This window comes from Halyomorpha halys, unplaced genomic scaffold (assembly GCF_000696795.3).
Source record: "Halyomorpha halys isolate HHAL.00 unplaced genomic scaffold, Hhal_1.1 Scaffold1503.1, whole genome shotgun sequence".
NCBI classification, from domain to species: Eukaryota; Metazoa; Arthropoda; class Insecta; order Hemiptera; family Pentatomidae; genus Halyomorpha; species Halyomorpha halys.
In genome coordinates, this window is record NW_027107167.1 from 333,183 (window position 1) to 337,891 (window position 4,709).

Consider the following 4,709-nt stretch of genomic DNA (forward strand, 5'->3'; position numbering starts at 1 on the left):
ATATATTATCACCGACAGCTGGCTAAATGCTATTTATACTCAAACGGGTATTTAAAAGCCAACCGTAAAACTTAATCTCCTTTGTCTGACACAACATAAGGATTATACTACGAGACAAACATACGGAACGAAATGGCCGTATGAGGCAGAAGGGAATATTCCACGCTCCCCTGCACCAAGGCATGGTCCTCTTTCTCATATTTTTGTTCTCTTGGCGAAGCAGGAGGGGAAAAAAAACTGTAGGGAAAAAAAAGGCGGGTAGAAGCTGTAGAGGCTGGGGTACGGGCAGGTATAAAAGGGAGGGGGGCGATCCGTTATAGCGGGGATGGAGGAAGTGGGAGTAGTTTCTGGAGCTATCAGGATTTTAGCATTCTCCAGCAGGTAACTTCCAGTATTGCACGGCTATAGAGATACTGTCACAAGTATCTAACAATCATTACAGTTTCCCTAATATATTTTATAATATTATCACGATCTTTTTAATTTTATATAACCGAAAAAAAAAATATGCCCAAAATTATCACAATGACTGTTTAATGAACCTGAATCGACTATCTTTGTGGAAAAAAAGTTAAACTGGAGGATTTGTAGAGTATAAGTCTGTAGCTTTCAGCAATAACAGTCAATCTTTAGTTTAAGAAGTTTCTAGTCTTTGGTCTAACGTTGTTGGTCACTAATTAAACTTTTACAAGACAAAACCATGTTCTAGGAAAAACCTGTAGCTAACTTTATTATACTGTATTATTATTATACTTTATTATTTTTATACTGTAACTATATGTACATTCTGATTTCTGAAAAATTTCAGTTTCAGTTCCTTCAATGTGCAGCAATTTAATGTCAATGCGTTTACATGTAACAGTTAGCTGATAGCTGTGTTGAGAGGTACATGAGCCGATAGTTGATAGTGCTACTATTAAGCAAATCCTGAAATTAAGACATCTGCGAAAATTGCTGTATTCCTTAAATAGTTGATGAACCATGATTCATGTTTCAGCTTTTCCTCTTGATGGATTGCAGTATCCAATAGCCTAAAACTTACATAAACTAATTCCTGGTGTGACAAAAAAATGTATTTTCTAATAATCAAACTACTGAAGCACACACAACCTCTAAAATGTAGGTACCTGTCCCTTCATTGAAATGTGAAAACAACCTTTTTATGGATAGACGCTGGTTATTCTCTTCTTATGCGTTATTAACATTATAAAGTACTGAACCAAAGAATTAGACTTTTAGTTGTTCCCTAATATTTTAATTTACTTAAACTAGTTTTAACGAGGACGGAAACGATGAGTATTAATATATTTTTAAATAGACAAAACATAATTTCAAATAAATAAAAAATAAATGGAGTAGTAAATTAGAACACACATTAAAAGTACTAATTACTTAAAAAAATTAAAATGTCTGATAGGATTATAAGCTAAAACCTTATTAGACATCCTAAAAATGATTGAAAACATAATTAAAAAATAGTTAAAATGCTTTTAAAATGCCAGAAAATCTTTTTAATGTCTTTTTTGTTTATAAATATATCAACATAAATAAATAGCCAATCTATATGGAAACAATATCGTGCATTATTGTTGATACAATAAGACTAAAACCCCAAATAGAGAAAACAAATTATAACTAATGTTTTTAAAGTATTCTTTATTCTTCTTTTTTATTATTATTATGAAAACATCAATTATGTTAATTTTAAATCAGTAATTTTTCAGAAAATCAGGCATCTCAATGACTAAAATTTTTTAATTAACAGGCTTTGTTTAATAAAATCTTTATTCTACTGATTCACCGATTTTATTTTAGGTCTACTTCGTAAAACTTTATTAGATACTAACATACAGGGGCTAATAACAAATGAAAAATTATTTTATTATGATGTATATAACATCTTTTGGTTCCAGTAAGTAATGATAAATCTTAAATCTAAAGAAGATTAGTTTTTTTATTAACTTTGTTAACTTGAGAATATCAATTTAGAATATATTATAAATAATTAATGATTTTTGTAATTATTATTTTATTACATCTTAACTTTCTAATCAAAAGAACAGAGAGAGCGTTGTTCCCTAACCAACAAATCCCTAAGGCAACTGTCACACATTGTTGCTCCTTTATCTATCCCTCGAAATATATATCTAACACCTCTTGTAATATAGATAACTATTTCGTTATTATAACGATAAAATTGCTTTTGCTGAACAATTCTATCGCTGAGATAACGGAACATTTCTAGCTAATTACATGATTTATCTGGCACCATGTCGTAATCTGTTTTGGCCAGAATTTTTTTTTTCTATTGGTACTCAAGATACATTTCCAGATAAGATAACGTTCGCTAAACACCTAAAAAAAAAATTCCTGAAATCGAAGAGAAAGAAAAAAAATACTATAAAACAAATTTACACTGTTTATACGATGGGAGTATTGACAAATATACTACAAAAATATTCTAATACTATTTAATCAATACAACCAGTAAGCAGTATTAGTGCTATTGTAGTAAAAACAAATAATAATCAACCAATAATAAATACTGACTATAATAGACCTTTATAAATTATTAAAAATGTAATAAATACTTGAACTTAAGATTAGTACTATATTAACATTTAAAAAAAAATTAAAACTTTCTTATGCATTAACATTAAACCATTATATTTTATTGTTATTCATAATTACAACTATCATAATCATGCACAAAGGACAAGATAAATAATTATATTTTTTAAGTTTGTTTGTTTGTTTTGTAACCTGAACACTGTTAAACATTATGATTAAAAAAAAAAAGCACAAAAAGCTTCTTTTTTTTGTTAAATCTATTTGGATCTTCTATTTAATCTGTTTGTTTATTTTTCTTAGGTATGTTAGTATGATATACAAAGGTATGAGAACTTTATAATATGAATAATAACAAGACATTTATGATTTGAATTATATATAAACAACAATTACTACTAACATGCTTGAAAGATATCAATACTAGTCTAAAATTCAAGGTTAGGCATTTTGTTAATGGTGCTGTACATCAAATACATTTAAAAATTAGTTAATTTCACATGCATTAGTCATTTCCTGTATAATAAGTTAGTAATATTTTTGATTGGGTAAAGATCGACATGTTTTGTTAATGAAGATTATTTTTAACAATGAGGATAATTTGCAGTTTATTTTAAAAGTATATTTCTTGTAAAAAAAAAATTATTTGGCCAAAAAAAAATAAATAAATATGATGGTGTGGACTTGCAGGCGAGGTGAGTGACTGGAGAGAACCCGTAGCTCCTGCAGGCAGCTGCTCTCCTGACGCCTGCGTCCCTTCTCGCCTTGCCTCTCCGGGATAAGGGGCTGCTTTCTTTTCTTTCTTTCTAGTTGGAAACTTTTTCTTCTTCTTTTTTTTTTGTGCGAGAGTTTTAGAGAAACTCTAGCCAGATAGCGCCATACTAATGACGTAGGCTATAAATATAAAGCATGAATAGACCCTATCAAGAGGGGACCCCTTGAATATATTCCCATCGACATCTGAGTCAACAGGACGAATGGGGAGCGCGGGATCTAACAGCTGTTAGAATCGATGATCGGAACAGAGGCACAGCTCACCTTATCATTAGGAACGCTCTATATTATTTACAACGCACGCAGCAGTTTTTAAAATGCCCGTGCAATTAGCTAGCGTAATAACCGGACGCATGCGACGTAAATATCCTTCAGGCAGGAAATTACCATGTGCTCTTTTTTTTTTCATACTGCATAATTGTCAACTACGCTACATTTTTTATTAATGCGTGTTAAAATAATAATTATGAAATGCACTAACTAAAAAGCTCATGCTGAATACAAAAGTGAACGTACCTCAATAGTTTGTAAGGAACAATGGCATTTAGGGTCGACAGAATAGAGGTGGGGAGTTCCAAATGTCTACCCTCTTTCACAGCTGGAGTCCCTTGCTCACCCTCTGTATCCTCAGCTCTTGTCGAATACACTAGAATTCACCTTAGATTCACTCCAAATTCCTTTCTAAATAGCACCACTATATCGATCACAAAACACTGATCACTCCACTTAATCCACAAGGAGGCGACAGCGCTCGTTAATTTAGAAAATAAAAGACTTGCTTCCACTCACGACGAGGATCGGACACACTCACCCTCCAAGACCTGGCTCGACACTGAGGCAGCTCGTATCCCTTCGGCCACCCCCACTCCCTTCTATTTTTGTCGAACGGGAGCGCTTTATCCCCCACCCCTCTGGCAACGGACCAGTCAGAGAGCTCTCTCCTTCCCCCACCACCTCACTCGGAGCAGGAGTGGGGAGAGCGTGCGTCTGGGCATTCTATAAAAAGAAAGCTTGAGCTATGACTTAACGAGGGAAAAAAACGTGTATAAAAACTTCACCGTTAGTTCTGCACAACGTACTTGTTCATTGTTCTCTTCAGGGCTAACACGACCTGATTCTAAAATGGAGGTTGATAGTTACAAGAACAACCTGCGTAATCATTCATACGTAAAGTTATAGTGGTCACAGCACAGCCATTTTTTAGTTAATTAAACTAAGACAATGAAATTAACAAGAAAAATATGGTTTCATTAACCCATATTCAAAGAACACAGTATTTATTAACATGTTATAAGTAAATTACATGATTTTATTCCAAAGACGCGCTTGTTAATCACACAGAGAAGGCTTACTAGAATTTTATACCA

General features: G+C 32.6%; 1 protein-coding gene across 1 annotated transcript in view; it reads right to left on the reverse strand.

Moving 5' to 3' along the window:
* The window catches only part of LOC106689871 (protein suppressor 2 of zeste), a 142,109-nt gene extending 137,947 nt beyond the window's left edge, over positions 1-4,162 (reverse strand). The window contains exon 1 of the mRNA XM_014435069.2: positions 3,859-4,162. The gene's annotated coding sequence lies outside the window, so the exon portion shown is untranslated. The remainder of the gene's footprint in view (positions 1-3,858) is intronic.
* Between the last annotated feature and the right edge of the window lie 547 nt (positions 4,163-4,709).